Source organism: Anneissia japonica, unplaced genomic scaffold, assembly GCF_011630105.1.
Source record: "Anneissia japonica isolate Jap-2015-1 unplaced genomic scaffold, ASM1163010v1 scaffold3735_len701357_cov177, whole genome shotgun sequence".
NCBI lineage: Eukaryota > Metazoa > Echinodermata > Crinoidea > Comatulida > Comatulidae > Anneissia > Anneissia japonica.
Genome location: NW_022723891.1, coordinates 582451 through 602487, shown reverse-complemented (window position 1 = coordinate 602487; position 20037 = coordinate 582451). Strand labels below are relative to the sequence as shown.

General features: G+C 31.9%; 1 protein-coding gene across 1 annotated transcript in view; it reads right to left on the bottom strand.

Annotated features, from left to right (window-relative positions):
- LOC117112394 (mutS protein homolog 5-like) overlaps window positions 1-20037 on the bottom strand; it is a 92467-nt gene that overhangs the window by 67925 nt on the left and 4505 nt on the right. Inside the window, exon 2 of the mRNA XM_033255466.1 lies at window positions 13944-14061. The gene's annotated coding sequence lies outside the window, so the exon portion shown is untranslated. The remainder of the gene's footprint in view (window positions 1-13943; window positions 14062-20037) is intronic.

The following is a 20037-nucleotide window of genomic DNA, read 5'->3' as shown; positions in this document are numbered from 1 at the left end:
CACATGTACGCGTTTACAATTTCCAGTTTCTTATAGGCCAGTGATTCGATCATCATATTGTTGGTATCCGGATCTGGATTTTCTCGTATGGACGCACGGCAGCTAACGGTTAGCAGGATACGGATCCTGCTAACCGTTAGCTGCCGTGTGAGAACTTAGCCTGTTTATAGGACATGCGCATGCATTCCTGGCCGTGTTCTGATTGATCAGTTGTTGAATTTGATCAGTGGCGTATATAGGGGAGGGCGCGGGGAGGACTACTACTACTACTACTGTAGCGAGTGGACAATTGCAGTATGTCGTGCGTATAAGACTTTCCCTGTTTTCACGGTCGCAATTCATTCTATTTACGACCCCCTGTTTTTCGATCGTAATTTGCTATTTTAAACCTTGTCTTATACGCGAGTATATAAGGTATATCATATCCCAAAAGGTATCTCATACCTAATCCCATATTTGACAAATTTAGACAGAAGTTTTACTAATCCCATAAACAAATTTGATCCCATAACTGCCAGTCACGAATCACAAGCTTAAAACTATGCTCAACACACCATATTTCAGGATAATCGGCTCCAAGTATTTAGTGTCAATTTTCATTAAAGATGAACCAACTTCCTGTCAGCTAAAAATCATGATCTCCTCAATATAAAATTATTCTGGGCTTCAGGCAATACGAGCAAAATAGTTTGACGAAAAATAGGACGTGACTAATACTAACAAGAGGTCATGGGATATTGATGTTAAGTAAATATAACCATCAACTTATTTCAAACTATTTTAATTCATCAACTAAAGAAATTAGAAATATAATCTGACATGTTATCTCATTTAGATTTTGTAAGTATTCAATAATATAATCACTGAGTATAAAATTGCAGATAACATCAGAGTGTTTACACGCCTTTGTAATGAATGACTGACAGTTATAGTTTTATACATAAAGGTACAAAAATGGAGTTGTTAAAGCCCTGTCCAGACTATCAAATTTTATCTGACAAAAATATGTGACATGTCTAAATATGGTCATGATGACATCACATCATGACCATATACAGGCACATCATGACTAAATATAGGCATACAATAGTTTTTCTATCAAATAAAATGTGACAGTCTGGACAAAGCTTTAGTCTTATTTTTCTGGGTTCTGGGTTCATCAGATTTGAACCCAGAACCCTGTCTTGACAGTGGTATAACAAAGATCCTAGGGCTAAGTAGGCCCCAGTAAGGTATGGGGTAATGCCCCCATTCACTCAGACGTTTGACATTCTTAAAGGCATATTTTGATGCTTTAAGTTCCGTTTATTAAGGGGCACAGGCTGGCCAATTTGTGGTCCATGGTCCTAGCTAACAAGAAAAATGCTGATTAATTCTGAAGTAGTCCTGGCCCCTGGATTTAGTGATTTGAACCAAGAACCTTGGGATTGGAAGCCAAGCCCCTGCAACACTTCCTTAACTTAAGTTATAGAAACTGGTATATTGAATCAAGGGTGTCATCTCTCCCTACCTAAACATCTCCCAAACCACAAAAACCAACAAAAAACAGATGTATTTTATTTTATTATATTTCAAACATCCTCCAACAGCGAAAAAGCCAATTACTGAATGCCTTAAATACATTATATAAAAACATTAAACATACTGTGCAAATAAATGATTAATTATTAATACAATTACTAAATTGGAAATTTAAAAAGATATTGCATATACATAAAATACATTACAAAAGTAGTACTGACAGAACAAAAATCCATTATAAAAAAAACAATGAAAATGTAGATTTTATTACCAGTAAAACATTTTAAAAGGATTTATATTATAAAATAAGCATATTGTGTAGCTTAAATATAAGATACAACATGGAAGAATGATAGAAACAAACATACATCAAATGTATAGCAAGCAGCTTTGGTGTGCTGTTCCCCCACGGGGGCATGACTCATAAAATAACATACCAAGTAAGGAAGCAAACCCAATGAGAAAAACTTCATTTGCAAGACACCCATTGGAACCAGAGTGAAATGAAAATATTTGGAATTACTATATATTCATTGACATCTTATTTATCAAATTTATATAGTGTTGTTTTCAAGACAACCCAACCACAAAGGCATTTAACATAATGCATGATAAAAATTTTAGAAAGTTGAAATTTTTAAAACTTAACTTAAAAGCTTGTAAGAAAATACAAAAATGAATTTACCTTAAGCTATGTTAAGAAACGAAAATTAGACGAAAAGTTAAAAAAAAAAATTGCTGTTAAATGCCAAAAGCACTGAACAGTCCTAGGTTTTTTCTATACCTTGGCATGTATAGGTACTTGTAAAGTCAGGAAAGTTAGTTACAGCTCCCCTCTGATTGGAGAGCAGACAGACGAACAAGCAAGCATTGTTGATTAGACAGAATCAAATTTTAAGTGGACGAAAACCATTGATGTATCTAGAAGACTAGAAACGAGGAAGTTAATGGGTGGAGTGGGGAGCTTAATCATTAAGTGATGGGGGAGGGTGCATGTTAGCAAATTAAAAGGTAATATGAAATGATTTTTAACTACTTGAGTGTGATTTTTTAACTTGTGGACTTGTGGACTACAAATATTGTAAAACTAAAAAACAGGAAACCACTTATGAAACCACAAAGACCGGTATACCAATTCAATATCATATAAACCTTGTGAGGGGCATGAAACATGAGAAAGTACTGCACTGCATATTGCGCAATGGCATTGCGTTACTTTGCATTAAAATGTCAGTGAACAATTCTGGGAACACCTTAAAAATTCAACTGAAAACAATATATTGGATCTGGATCATTACTCCAAAAATCCCCCGAAAAAGAGCAAAGTGAGGAGGGGTGGTGTCACAGGTAGTTATGGACTATTGATTCTTCAGGTGATCAATAAAAGCTTCTTGAACTTTTCTTTGTCTTGTATTGTTGCGAGTTTGGATAACTTCCAAGACACAAATTAAATGAATTCAATTTTTGGTAGTTTATGCTTTTACCATATTAAATATGTTACTAGAGATTGCAAATTAAATGTCCGATGCAAAGAATATATAGAAATGATCTTATTTATGCATCAGTTATGTAGTAAAGTGTGCCCAACCATTAGTGTTATGCAAAACTATAATTTACTATAGTACTGTGAAATAAATTAAATTTTGCAACATTCAATGAAGTTTCTGATACCATATTCTAACAAGGATCTACTGATTTCAATCTATTGCAATACAACTGAAATTAATATTCATGAACTCGAGACAATTTATATACTGCCCTCTAGTGTCTGAATAAAGTAAAACTATTATCTGTTTACCATGGAGGAAAGAATTAAGTCTTCCATGCTGTTACTAATAATAGGTTGAATTGAAAGTTGTGAAGCTCAATTCAAAAGCTGCAATACCTGTCAAATGTTATTATTAATTGAGCAATAATTAAAGGTTATTCAAAACATTAATTATCCTATTTTCAACTCAGTGACTAAATACAGACTTGACAACAGCACCATCACAAAAATATGATGATCGAATCACTGGCCAATAAGAAACTGGAAATTGTAAACGCGTACGTGTGATTGGTTGATGATAAAAACGCGCCTAACTTGCTAATCGATAGCGCGCGCTAACCGTTAGCGGTATCCGGATACTCTAACGGTTAGCAAGCGCTATCGGTTAGCATGTTGAGGGCGTTTCTATCATCAACCAATCACACGTACGTGTTTACAATTTCCAGTTTCTTATTGGCCAGTGATTCGATCATCATATTATTGGTATCCAGATCGGGATTTTCTCGCATGGACGCACGGCAGCTAACGGTTAGCAGGATAAGGATCCTGCTAACCGTTAGTTGCTGTGTGAGAACATAGCCAATAACATTTTGGTCTCCATGGTGACCAATTTTGAAAGAGAGAGGTCATTTTCTGTTAATTAATCCAATACCGTAAAATCTTGAATTGAAGCCCTGGGATGCTTATTTTATTTGCAAACTTTGGATGGGCTTCTTTTCGAGATGGGCTTCTTCTCGAGGCTCCTTTGCCAAGTAAAGAGGGTGTTCTTTTCAAAATGAATAAATAATTTAATGTTTTGGGAATTACTACTATAAAACAATAAATAGGGCCACTGTATCAATCTGTATCATAGAGTGTATTAACAGGCATTAAATCACCTAAACTACACTGTAGGCCCCTATAAACCAAGAGTGTTTTTTATTTATTTTGTTTCTTTTAAATTTATGTACAGTGTATGTACTATGCTATCTTAAAAAGAAGCCCCTGGGGATTCTTTCCAAGGCTACTTTTGCACACTAAAGAGGGGGCTTCAATTCGAGATGGGCTTCTTCTCAAGATTTAACCCATTGTGCTTTTATTCGAGTTCTTACAGCATATTTTTAGACAAAGAAAATATAGTAGATTTGTACCACTTATTTCATGCAATTTCATAAATAACATTACAATAAATATCAGAGTATATTACATAAAATAACAACATTCTGAATACTGTTTTTTCATATTTCTGCTACCAGTTTTTTGAAAAGACATATATTACCATAGAAACACAGCAAATGCTATTTTAAAAACTTAGTTATATTTCTATATTTATGGTTAGCATACAAATACCTTTATGGATCATTTTCTCATAGACGTCTACAGTAAATTCTAACTAAAGACATTAAGACGTTGGCTCTAACAATCAGGACAGTAAACTAATTTAGAGTTCATGCCAACTTATTAATAAGTGGTATTCTCTTGGTAATATTTAAACAAGCAGAGCCAATGAGAAGATTAGAAATTCAGGATTTTACATTAAAAAAAAAAGAAATCTAAATGTAGACTCGCACTCAATTATCATGCGTGCATGTGGGACGTCATAAATAGCGGCTGGGGTTATCACGATGAGGAAGGTTCCCGATGGCTACAAGTTTCTCAACAACAGGTGGCTCTTACTCCCGATACTTGCCATACCACTCAGTGCAAGTAACTTAAGTCAGTGACTCAAACCCAGGGGATTCCATTAACTCAAATCTAGCTAGTTAATTATGACATAGTTCCACACATGAAAAAAAAAACATTAGGAGAAACAAAAAATTCATTACCCCATACATAACACATTTTAAATTATGTTATTTCAATCTAAGTAGCCATTCCAATTAGTGCTTTAATAAATATTTTAAAACAATACAAAACAATCATATTCAAAATAAATTAATATATTTATAATAAAATTAACAGTATAAATCATAATAATAGTGTTAATAATTAATACTTATAAATATCTGATACTGATAATAATACAATTATAATAATTATAATTGGATATTAACTCATTGTTCTATAATTAGCATTACTGGAAGTTTTTTCAGTGCTGTGATCATAGTATTACGATGTTCTCTTTTCATTGACATGTAGAGTACAGAATAGGATGAGTGATGCATGAAATGAAAACTGACAAATGAATCCAAATAATGAAAGAAAACTAATCTCAAAGGAACACTCAGAAGTGTAATTATGTCATTATTTAATCTCTCCATTTCTGAAAATTTTAGTAATAATCAATTCTTCTCAGTTAATCAGTCATTATTTATTTGTTTATTAATTAATTAATTTGTTTATCTATTTAAATTTATTAATTTTTGTTAACTAATTAACTTAATTTATTTATTTAAATCTATTTAGTTGTTTAAATTGATTTGTTAGTGAGTTTGTTCGTTCATACATTCATTCACTTATTTATTTCAACAATATTTTGTGAGGGTGCTCCATCCACCCAGAGATGATCAATTTGTGCCCTCAGTACATACAATTAAAAATAGAAGAATAAACAAAAAATCAACTAGAATCAATCATTCAGTCTGTCAGTCAGTCAATATATCAATCACAAATTATTTCATCATGCCCTCTAAAATGGTCGGAAATAAAAAAAAAACTATAGTGAGGGGAAAATGAGGTGAATATTTATTTATTTATTTGTTTATTTAAATTTATTTACATTTAATTAAACTTATTAATTTTAATTTAAATATTTATTTAAATTTATTTTTTTATATAAATTTATTCATCCAATTATTTATTTAAATTCATTTATTTATTTACTTAAATCCATCCATCCATCCAATCATTCATTCATTTATTTCAACGATTTCAATGTTTTGTGAGGGTGCCCCATCCAGCCAGTGCTAATTAACTGGGGCACACAGTACATACAATTAAAGACAAAAGAATAAAAAATTAAAATTAAACTAGAATCAGTAAGCTGAAAATGGACAGAAATAACAAAAAAAAACAAAAAAAAAACTACACACTAGTGGGATGGAAAAAATGAAGTGAATAATGGTTAGCAATGAACACATACAGTCAGCCTACGAAGGCCTATATCGTCTCTACATTTAAAAAAAAAAATTATTTTAATTAGATTCTAACTTAAAATTAGAATGAAAACAAAAAATCCTCTCTAAAAATACTTTTCTATTTTCTTTGTACAGTATCTCAAACTTCTGCCAGCTAATTTAAAGTTTTTGCACAGTCGAACGTGACACTATATCATTAATGTCAAGTTAATTGCACTCTAATAAAACTTGCGCAAACTCATCAATTATATAATTTAACAAAATTGGATTTTAGATTCTGCTCTACAGTAATGCAGAAAAATTAGTAATTACTATCACAAGAAATATTTTAATTTAAATGGGAAGTGCATTACATGTTTTAAAAACCACACAGAAAAAAAGTTGTAATGTAAGATCTTATCTAAAAATAAAACATCCCAGTAAATATTTGGTATTGTGCCAATACAAACACCGAATCTAATTACAACATATGAAGATTTGCATTGTAAAAATCTTACTGACAGATGTTTTACACTGATATCAGCATTATTACTATATTCAGTTGGTTCTAATGTTGCTGAGAAATGAAGATAGCACACTTTAGCATGCCACAGCAAAAAAGAGCAACAGTGCTACGTATCATATTTTGGCACACAGTTCGGCAAAGTGAAGCACGATGGCAGCCCACGACAACCCTAAAATGTACAGCCTGCCTACCATCTCAGGCTAGAAAAAAAATCCCTTGTTTTATGACATTATGATACTGATTGTGTGCACAAACTGAGCAGAAAGTGGTATAATAGCAGTGCACTTTTTTTCTGGAAGTTTCGAAGTTCGGGTGCAGCCTTCAGTGTTAGATAAAAAAATTCCCATTTGTATGATGACCCCTAATGGAGCAGTATGACATAACACAAAAGAATAGCATACAAGAATATTGCAACATACTACAGCAGAATATAAATCAAGCTGATTTACAATATGCAACTTTTACAACAAGCAATAAAGAGATTTACAGTAACAGAAAGTAAAGTAAGCACGTAACTGTATATGGCACGCTACAACATTACACACAAAAAATTAGCAAAACATGTCATCCTTTTTGTCAAAATTCATGCAACTCATGTAATAATTTATAAAGCGGCATGCTGCCAATTTTTCTCTTTATTCTGGATCAATCTTTGGCATCTTTGTATCTTATAATTCATATAATTCAAATTTTTATTCTAAATACATCACAATGCTTAGGCCAAAGTAGCCCAAACATGGGACCATGCCACAATCTGTTGACAAAACTGGAAAACCCTCAAAAGTTAAGCTTATAATAATTGTAAAGATCGAATGAGTTACCAACATCCAATGAGAGAGTTCATGTTTTTTTTCTTCTAATTTACAAATATTTTACAATGAAAATCCTTCAACTGATAAAGGGTCTCTTATGTAAAGAAGAAATCGTGTTAATGTATTTATTAGATTAAATGCCCTGGGGCTGCCGTTTATTGTTGAGAATGGTTTTTGAGGAAGCGTTAATTCGAGGGAGATGTTTATTTGAGGGAGGCATTTACAAAAGTTAAGCTTATAATAATTGTAAAGATCGAATGAGTTACCAACATCCAATGAGAGAGTTCATGTTTTTTTTCTTCTAATTTACAAATATTTTACAATGAAAATCCTTCAACTGATAAAGGGTCTCTTATGTAAAGAAGAAATCGTGTTAATGTATTTATTTGATTAAATGCCCTGGGGCTGCCGTTTATTGTTGAGAATGGTTTTTGAGGAAGCGTTAATTCGAGGGAGATGTTTATTTGAGGGAGGCATTTATTTGAGGGAGGCGTTTATTCGAGGGAGGCGTTTATTTAAGGGAGGCATTTATTCGAGGGAGGTGTAAAGTACATTATTTCCAAGTTTATCATGACTCTACACTGTGAATCTTAAAGATGTATTGTCCTTTGCTAAATACTAAAAAAATCATAAATCTATTTTTTTAAAGTAACTTGCCCATTTTGAAGTAACATAAAAGTTATCAACTTGACCATAGAAATTAGTGTATTTAAAAAGTGTCTACCCATCAGTTTACAGCGAAAAATGACACTTCCAGTCACTGGAAGTGTTTTATTATTTTTATTATTTTTTGGTTTAAAAATCAGGGTACACATTTTTTAAATTCAATAATTTTTGTGCACAAGTTAATGATTTGTATGCTATTGCAATATGAGCAAGTTTATTTCAAAATTATTTTTTTTGATTTTTTGACATTAGCAAGGGACAATAGATCTTTAAGTGCTTCTGAGAAACCAGCATGATTTAATATTTCAAAATTTATTCATATTGAGAAACGAATAATATAATATCATTTAAAGTTTTCATGACAATATACAGAGATTGTAAAATATAAGCACAAACATAAAAATTCTCTGTACAGATTTATGTTCAAAAGAAAAAAAATTTGGGATTAACATATATCACGATTCAACATTAAAGATACAGTAGTTACTTTTTCTGTGTCAAGCGTGTCAAACTATGAAATCACTACTAGGAGATCTGGTTTCAGAAGCAGATATTAATAACATTTCAAGATTGCATGACCTGTCCAATAATGGACAAGCTTCTCCCTGATTCTTTTCCACCTCCCAACCCCACTGTTGCTCGCACAGCCAATTTTTAATATACAATTTCTACTTTTTTATGGGATTGTAAAATATGAGCACAACAAACATAAAAATCTTCTCTGATTTATGTTCACAAATAAAATAAAAAATAAAAAAACACAACATAAAAACATGTACAGTATCACGATTCAACATTAAAAATAGTTACATTCTGTGTCAATCATGTCAAAATATCAAGTCAATAAGGCAATTCTGGAAGATCTAGTTTCATATTATGAGTGTTTTTAACACACCTTGTTGTATTCACCTGCAAGCGATGATACGATGAAACACATGACCAGCTGACTACGGGGATAGACAATTAAAACATGTTAGTTTGTTGATTAGTTTTGCAGGAGATTTGTTATGGTTAAATTGAAAGAGACATTTTTGTTTGTTCACAAATATGTGGAAAATTGTGCCAATTTCTGGAGAATATCCAGTATTTTGTGTGAGATTTGGGTCCCCTCTACGTACAGCGAAAGGATGTGGCGAAGCAACCAGCAAACATTTTCATTTGTAACTGTGTGTACATTTGAGTCCAACACTTGCCACATCCCCTGCCCTTTTGGCAAGATACTTTAACCTATGTTAAAGTATGTCCCATAAAATAGTAGAAATTGTATATTGAAAGTGGCTGTGCGGGTAAGGGGGGGGGGGGGCGGGGAAGGGGGGGGGGGGGAGGAGGAATCAGGGAGAAGTTTTCCCCATTGGATTAAGATCTCTGTTGGACACAGCTCATTATTACAAGCCAAACCTTTTGTCTAACCACATTTTCTTACTCTTGATTTTCCCTTAATTTTCCCTTCCAAGCTTATTTAGAATCACATTGCCACAAATTCCACTTAATTTATAATGCAAACTTAATTATATTTGACTGTTTAATAATATCTCTTGTCTATTTGATAATACTTTTCACTATATATTAGTAATTGAAAAGTACACTTACAATTTATAAATCAGTCATTAATTGTTAACAGTTGTTTATTTTTTCAATATTTATTACTTAATTTGATTAGCAATCAGTAGATGCCACTTCATTTTAGCACTTGTGAAATAAATGCAAACACTAACGGTGTCATGATGTCTGGTTATGGTTTTTTTTGGCTATATCATTTTAAGATTTTTAATAATTAGTTCCTTTTTATTAATTTTCTTTTTAAAAATTGATTATGATTATTGTGGAACGCACTATAGAAATAATCATGTGACGCAGAAGTAAATCAGCTGGTTTCAAATTAAAAAAATCTGTGGTTCGAATCTGATGCTGATCCTTGTTTATTGTTATGCAAAGTACTATAATCAAATGCCTAAATTTGGTCATGATGACATCACATCATGACATTGGGCCCCGTTAAAAAAATTATTAGTTTATCACCCCCTCCCTCATCACTTTTGGAAAAATTCTGATTATTTTTTTTTTTTTTTCAATCAACATATATATTTATCTCAAAAAGTTGTTTTCCATCTTTTTTCACTTGAAACATCAGGATTTCTTGCAAATATGTTTACTGGTACAGCAAAAACATCCTTTTTAATATAAATTTGATTCCATTTTTTATGACTTTTTATAAATTTGTCCTAAACCATTGACTTATTTGCGAACATCGGTAAAATGGGGGCGGGGTTAGCAAAAAAAAAAACACCTCCCTCCCTCATCAGTTTTTATTCTTTGATAGGGTGATAAACTAATAATTTTTTTTTTATGGGGCCTTATATAGGCACATCATTACTATAAATGGGCATATAATAGTTTTTTGAATTTGATAATCTGGGCTTAAGTATGGTTGTCTGGGAACTTACAAAAGCTAATAGCTAAACACTTGCTGTATTATATAATAATAATTTCACAAAGGGAGCCAAAAACATGTTGAATAGGTATTTAAAGTCAATGACCAGGATATTAATTTTGAAGTACATACGGTCGACCTTGGCGTAATTGCTACTAGAATAATAATTATTATTATTACTTACAGTTTGTCCTGAAGTACATAGAGGATTTAATAATATAGTGCAATATCTTTTATTGAACTTGGAAAATCCACATTACCTTTGGTGATGCGGCACGTTGTGGTTGGATGACCAATAAAAGATTACAAAAATTTGGTTAACAAAGACATTTCCGATGACAAAATTTTATTAATTCAGCCACGTATATTAATACAATGATCAATAGATTTGTGCTCTAGTAAATTTGTATTTTTTTTAAAAACCGGATGTTGTTATTTAAAAAAAAAAGAGTCTTGTAAGATTTCAATATTTTCCATTATAATCTTATTTTAATCTTTGAACCTGAATTGTTTTCGTTTCTTAGTTTCCAGTTCAGTAGTCTATTGGTCTTTCATTATTTAGTGTTGTTTTACAAATGCCAAATATTATTGTTGATAATAATATTCATCCTACTCCATGTGCAAAAAATAAATGAAACAATAATTTAGGATTACTGTATACAGTGCATACAAATATCAATTTTAACTTCCTTAGGTTCAGTTCAATGTTTCAGACTCTCATGTTTTTTATAATTTAAATCAGCAAATAATCTTTGTGATGCTTGTTTAATGGCCAAAGTTTTTACCATGTTTTAGGAAACATGCCATCTGCTGATAATGATTGTTTCAAATATTAAAGATTTCTTTTTTGGCCTAGTATTTAGAAATACACTTTTCAAATTTGCATACTGAATGCTCACTAATAATAATGATAATAAATAATAATAATAATTATAATAATATTAACAATGATAATAACAATGATAATAACAATAATAATAATAATAATAATAATAATATATAGGTGTAATTTTGCCCTACCTGACGTGAAAATGTACCGAATACTTGGTACATTTGAAAACAACTGCGAAAAAAATTGCAAGTTGTTCTCGGGTGGGACTTGAACCCACAATCTCCAGATCACTAGCCAGGCATCATAACTCTAGACCACCGAGCTTGAGCTTGATGGCCAGGGTTGAATAATAATATAATAATATAGGTTTAATATAGTTATAGAGTAAATTTCCAGTTACTTGCTAAAACAATTTTGCAAGTGAATCAGGTCGGAATCGAACCCATGACCTCGACATAAATAGCCTGATGCCTTAACCACTATACCGATGACCTTGCGCTTAGTGATAGTGTTGAAGCTGATCTTCAAGTAGCAGCAACAGTACTACAATTCTATTCTGATGATTCCAGGTATGTTTGACATCAATTGAGACGCTCAAGGTACACTTTGTTCCGAGAGTGTTGGACTTCCTGATCTATTAGATAAGATTCTCAGGCCTCCCCTTGTTTTCCTTTAGTCAACAATCACATATTGTTTTACAAATAGGCCCAATACAATGTAATTGTTGTTGGCGTGTTGTGAAAACAGGAAGGAAGGCCTTGGCTAGGGTTTCATACCTGCCGCATTTCACGGATTCACAGGCAGTAACAAGGTCTATATATCAAACAGACCTTACTCTATCATTATTGCCTATGGAAGGATGAGTGACATTGGAATGCATTGATCCGATTTAAGTTTTATATATTTAATTCAAAAGGTGGAAGCTGAAATGCCTCCCCAGGTGCCTCTTCCACCGAAAACTTGCCAAAAAAAAAAACTCAAGTAGGAGGCCTGGGTTAAAATCTTATCAACACTTTTCCAATTTCTGAGACTCTCCCCACCCACCACATTAGCTCCTGATTTCATTACTAATGATTTTAATACTGACCCTCGAATGTATCATCAACAATAAGATTATTCATATTAACATACCCCTGGCTCTGATCAACCTTAACATTGCCAACGGCCAAAAAATAAATACAGCACGTGGAGCTTGTGGCGCAGTGTGTAGGGTGTTGGACTTCTGATCGTGAAATTTAGAGTTTGAGAACAACGCCCGTCGCATTGGTTGTGTCCTTGGGCAAGGCACCTAATACTTTTGCCTCTCTCCATTCAGGAGTATAAATGGGGTACCTGGTAGGATGATGTAGCATTGCAAGTATTAGTCTGTATCGGTATTAAATTGTACGCATGACTAGGAATACTCCCCAGGGATTGGGGGAGGTTGCACTCTGCTGTTTGATTACGGATCCGATGACCAGGAGTAATAATAACATCGCCAGTGCCTTGCATCCCTTGGAAATAGGCGTGGTATAAATTTCTATATTATTATTATTATTATTATTATGTTACTAAAACCTAATTTAAGGGGAAATTAGACAATGGAAATATTATAGAGCAATTAAAAAAACGGTGTTAAGGGGAAAATAACATGAAAAAGATATTCTTCTTAAGTCCGATTTAGAGAAATTATTATTATTATTATTATTATTTATTATTATTATTATTATTACTAATGTTGAACTCGGAAATTGCAGTTGAATCTATTGATGGTTGTTATTTTGTCAATTAGTATTATTTTTCTTTATTATAATTTTAATTATTATTATATTTAATAAACATAGCTTGTATAACTTTCATGATGTATTATATGATAAATCAATAAACTTTTCCTATTTTGTTCCTTAATAAAAAGTTTAACTAAAAGACACTTTTAATAACGTCTATTAATATCTGTTTCAACAATGTTATTTAATGGTGATTATTTTAATTGAATTTTTTAAGCCTAATGTGTTTCAGTCTTTCATATCATGTAATAAAGTGTTAAATTCAGATCATTAACGCTACTTTACGTTAAATTTCATCATTTACTTGAGTTGAATACGCAAAAATGGAAAATTTTCCATGTGATGTATTTCTCGGATACCCGCTGAACGTCAGATCACATGAATTAAAAGTCATGTGATGTCAACTGCCACATGTGTCTTGAGAAATACTGTAACCCTCGCACCTCACGACTTCTAAAGCAAATAACAAATACTATCACAATGATAATTATCTGTCATATCCTGAAATAGGTGATTATTGTGTGAAAGTATCCCAGAATATTTAGGCCTGGATGACTCACTAACTTGGCTCAATTTCAACACTTACCCAGACAGTTTAATGATTCTCTGACCACCTGGTATCAGGCTAGGCTGCAATGAATGCCTTCAATTGTTCTCCTCGGGCTTTACTTCAACAGGTTGAATACTAAACTGAAACACAATTCCTGCAGAGAGACAGAAATTCAAGATCAAAATCCCAAACAAACGATACCATTCATAACAATTAAGCAAGACAGGGGAAATATGTATAGTAAAATAGTATTTTATAAGTAGGCCTACATTATGTTTTTTCTTTGTTGCATTTATTGCCTTAAAAATTTTGTTGAGGTCAGGTAATTATAGGTGGGCCTCGGGACTTAAAGGAGGTGATTCGCTAATGTGCAGACTGGGATTTGTGATTGAGTTTTCCATAATGTTTAAATTATATATTGACATTACATCAGTGTATATGTATTTATTTATTAATGTATTTATTCTTTCTTTTTAAACTTATAGCACTTTCAGTAACACAGCACTGGGTTCACATAAATAAACCAAAAAAAAAAAATATTATATTAAACAGAAAATCAAAAACAGAAATAAAAATCAAATGAACAGAAATTAAAAGGAAAATACAAAGAAAAGAATGAATTTAATTTTGATCAGTGCTTGACTTCACATGACATCACATCAGAGCTTGACATTAGTTTATTACTTGTGAATTTTTTCAATAAGTGACAATAAAAGTTTCTTGTATCTTGTATCTTGTTGTGTATAGTACTGTATGTTAAGCTCACTATGAAATTTTCTTTAAAGATACTGTTGTATGCCCATATATAGTCATGATGTGCCTATATATATATATATATATTTATGTATGTCACATGTTTTTGTGAAATGAAATTTGATAGTCCAAGGACAGGACTTTATGCTGATTATCTGTGTTTTCATTTTATTGACCATATTTTGAGTGCCACTATTGTAAATGTGTACCATCAAAAACAATTTTTGGTCTCGATTACAGTATGTGCAAAGATCCTTGATAAAATGTATTTGCCACAAAAATGATGTATACGTGATATGGAATGGGTATATAAAAGCAGCGTATTGTATAATACTTATCAAATAGGCAACGTCATTATACAATCAAGTACAGTACAAAGTAGTATAATTTTTAAGTGGCTGTGTTCATTCAATAGGATATTTGAACAATAGATATTGTTTTCTATTTAAATAGTTCTTTGACGTGAACAGGATGTGGTTTGCAATGTATTATTATATTACTTATTTCAATGGTAATGTACATCCCTCATTTTATTACTCTCCTTTCTACCTGCTAATCCTGTAAATAATAAGAGGAATTCCTCTCTCACAACACTACAGGCATTTTTTTTTTTTAATTCTGCATACCTTCCCACAGTTAAAACTACTTTTTATATTGCTATTGTCTGACATTCTATTTTAATTTACCATTTCATAATGGGTTGCTACTATTGTTAGTTCCCATTTTTATGTCTGTTCTATCTACACAATCTCTTTTATATTCAAGTGACTGAGTGCTGCTACAAAACTTTAAAAAAAAATTACAAGACAAGCAGGCGTACATTCATTCAAAAACTAGATTCTTGTTAATCCAAAACAATTACAAAAAGTGCATATTAATACTTATTTATAGTTTTACTGGAAAATGATATCATGGCTGTAGATTTGTAGACTCAAGCACACACTTTATCAACTGTCTCAGTCCATATTTCTACATATCTTTATATAACTGCAACATCATAACTATAATAAACCATAAAATATAAAATAGAGAAATTAAAAAAGAAAAAAGAAACTAAAAGCAAAGGTACCACCACCATTGCCTCCTCATATTGGCACCAGTATCTCAAGATAGTACTTCCAACACCCCAAAATCATATTTTGTTTTCATAGCATGTGTTTCACAATACTTGTTGCATCAGAGGCAAACTCAAGGGTCATATTCCATTTAAATTTCACTCTGCGAGTGCCATTTTCAGCCATCTAATGTAGTCTATCCTTTAATTTTAGACATAGGAAAATATTGTAATTTTTTCGCTATGTAGTGTAGGCCTACCAGGTAATTTGACCACACTTTTTAGCTAGAAATGCTGCCACTGATAAAAAAAAAAAATGTTCTGAATGAATTATTACATTAGCGGTGCCATAGCTATAAATTTTGCCTGGACCCTCGAGCTACAAAAGCCTATCCCTCTAGCAAACTCTATTTCAAATTTCTGGATCCATTTACTGTGTTTGTCTCCAATTATATTTTCAGTCTGAGTGATACTACTAAGATATTGTATAACAAATTTTTACGGGTATATTTATATAATAGACCTATATAAATATTTACTACAGCAGTGGTCATAATACCAACTCACATATACAGTACTAAACATAAAATATATACATAAAATATTATATATATACCAGTATATGAACTTGGTACTGTGCCTATTTTTGTAGCTGTCAACATTCCTAATCTAGATCTTTTATTTGCATCAAAACAACCAAAATAACTCCTGTCAATCCCGTCCATATATTTTTATAACACAAAGCAATTCCTGGTACCGATGAAAGTCTGTTTACAATACCAGCAAGATTACTTGTTATTACGCTCTATGCTCTATTGGTATTTAACCATTCTATTCCACTACATAGACTTCATGATGACTCACATAGCAACCACATGAGCTCATCGTCAATGACAAAACACCATAACAAACCAGGGCTAGCCTGAGTATGAGATCATATTATCAGTGTTCAATAGCTGCTTAGTGAGTTGGAATGACTCTGTCAGGTGTTAAAAAGGTGTTACACAGCCTGTGAGTGACTCACACACACACACTGATAATCCCTCAGGTGGTTGCACTCTTGGTGTACACTGTTTAGTCAAACTTAATTCATTTCTTCTTTCTCCGTTCACCATCAGTGCTGTAGAATTTTGATTCATTGCACTTATCCTATGTATGGGTAATTAATTTATATGACCTTTAACAGACAAACAATTATTACAAGATAATTACATTTTTGGCAAAGAGGCCAAGTATTGACATTGTGAATTCTCTGAATTGATTGAAAAATCCAAGACTACTGTACACATATAGATCAATATTTTTTTTATTTTTCATTAATTTATTTATTTTAATTTTGGGCAACAAGTGGGTAACAAGTTACTTGCTAGCTACAGCAATAATCAAAATGGGTAAAATGCAAGACTTCCTCCAGAAAAAAAAAATCAAAAACAAAATTATTTGGTGTTTTACAAACTGTTTGGTTAAAAAAAAAAAGAAAAAGAAAAACATGGTTTGAAATTAGTTTTGCTAATATCATTTGCAAAATTTATCAGGATCATTATGTGACTGATTCTGGCAAAACTATACATTTATCAGTGAAGTCTATGCCTCAAATGCTACAGTATAATAAATCAAATTTTTCCACCTACACCCCAAGACTCCCCCCACCACCCACTTTCTAAATATATGAGTAATAGATTTTAATCGTATTAACCCGCTTTGCATATCAACGTGTCTCTCTTTCGACCATCCAGAGGTTAGAATGTTTATTTCCTTCCCCTCCTATCCTCCCCTTGTCTACTTTAAATTATTTGTACAAGTTTTACAGAAATGAATACCAGCTTATTTGAAGTCAATGAAAAAATACTGTCTACTAATCCTAAACCCCCACAAAAAAAACACAGTGACTCACCTAAGGAATTTTAATGGTAAATTGGAATTTTGCCAAACAGACAGTAAAAAGTAAATAAATTGCAACTGCATAAGTGAGCTGTCAAGTTTGTTTACATTAACTGAGAGTTGAACCTAAAAATTAACTAATTTATCTTGACAAGTATGCCAATCCAGGGAGCCACTATATGAAAGGTGATGCAAAAGGTGGCCTTATAAAAATAAGGAATTCCAACAACATATTTAGCACAAACAAAAGAATTCTAAAAAAAAAAACATGACCGCATTATAAAGTTGCAGATTTAGATATTTTAATTCTCTTATTGTTTATAAACTAAAAATTCATGGCGTTACATGCTCAATCTGAGTTATTAAGTTAATCAATGTCGTAGCCATCTATTGGGACAGTTGGGACAGTCCCACACATTTTTTTCTAATGGGTCCACAAAGAATGGGGTCCACATTTTGAAAAATGCGTCCAATTTATGCAATTTCATACATAAAATGTGTCCACTTTTTGAAAAATGGGTCCAGATTTCTCATATTTAGCCTAAAATGGGTAAAATTTTAAGGAAATGGATCCAGATTTTTCATATTTTTCCGTAAAATGGGTCAACTTTTAAGAAAATTAGTCCACATTATTTGAATTATGCGTAAAGTTGGTCCACCCTGATATAGTCCCGCACTGTTTGAAAATCTTGGCTACAGCACTGTAAGTAATCAGTTATATAATTAAAGATAGAAATGATAAAAATTTACACAGTATTCATCAATTAATATCGATCATCACACTCTGTATACACTTTTTTATATAAGAACACATTTTATAAGAATATACAGGCTGCAATTGCTTACAAAATAGCACTTTTGCATTTTAAAAATATTGACAGTGTTTTTTTTCCAATTTCTTTCCTTATAGGTTGAACTTAACATAAATCATTAACCTTTATACCACTTTCCATGCAATGAATTTCAAAATGTTATTGATTTATCAACAAGAAGGTACTCAAATAATGAAAAAGAAAGGCGACATACTTTCTTAGCAAATCAATCAAATATCAGCATGCTCTTTGGAACTCTTAAGGGGTAAAACGTTTACACATTCCATCACAAAAATCTCTTTCAAAAACTGGGCAGACAGAAATACAATAGAACACCATTTTAGTGGATGACTCATCGTGTGTTTATACTAAACAAACTTGAATAGGTGATGTAGTGAACTGGCACTACTATCCAGGCTACTCTACCAATCAATATTTTGAATAAACTTTAAATAATTGTGGTGTACTGGTATTGTCAATTGGGTAAGTGGGGGTTTACGGGAGGCGTAGTATACAGTACAGTAATCGCCTAGAAAAAGTTACCACTACCACCACAGTGTAGACCCCAACCAAGGAGGTATAAAAATATATTATTATACCTTATACCTTATTTTTATACCTCCTTGCCCCAACCTACAAATAATTTTCTCAGTATAATTGATGATTAAAAAACTTTTTCATTCACAGTATGTAGAAAAAAAATGTAACAAATCATTTATTTCGCGAGTTAAAAAAGAACAAAAACAACCACAGATACTGTATTGGGAATAACCATAAGTCTCAATCACGTCATAGAAAAAAAAGTATTTTTTTTTTTTTTTATAATAAAAAGGACTATCAACAACTATTTTTTTTTTCTTGGCCTTAATAAGATATTTCACTACAAAAATTATTGAATCTGCCAGCAGAAGTTTGGTAATGCACTGTAGTGCCTCTCTTATAAGCCCACCCCATTTGAAAATGGGCTGATCTGGTGGGGGAAGGTGGGGGGGGAAGGCCCAATGGAAGGTTTTAAACTTAATATTAAAGAACATTTTAAACAAATAACCAAATGCTTAAGCTGTTTTATGGTAACATTTTTGTCATTTTAATCTTAAAAATTTTGCTTGTAACTTGTAATTTTTATCATTTTATTAAATCTCAAAAATGTTTATAGAAATTAAATGACAGACATTAGGCTAAAGTACTACAACAAATGTTTAACTTTTCAATGGTTTTAAATTTTCAACTGAATTTTTACACTTCATTGCAATGTTTTTACCGTATCATTCATTTTTACCCTGTTTGTGCGGCATTGCTGTTTTTTTTTTTTATCCTGCTGATTTGTTTAATAATTCTATGTTTTGTATGCTCTTATTAAATGTACTGTAAAGACCCCAATGGAAATAAGGTTTCTTTTTTCACCTTCTTGGGTCATCCTAAGTATTATGCCCTTGTCTTCATTGTCATTGTTTGCTTTGTATTTTTTTGTATTTGGTACTGAATAAATCAATCAATCAATCAAAAATCAATCAATCAATGCAAAATGATCTTCAATATATTTTCTTAACAATGTGCAACTCATTGAAATTATACCTGGGTTTTGCAAGGAAATTGCAAGTACATGAAATTTGATGTAAGGTACTGTAGG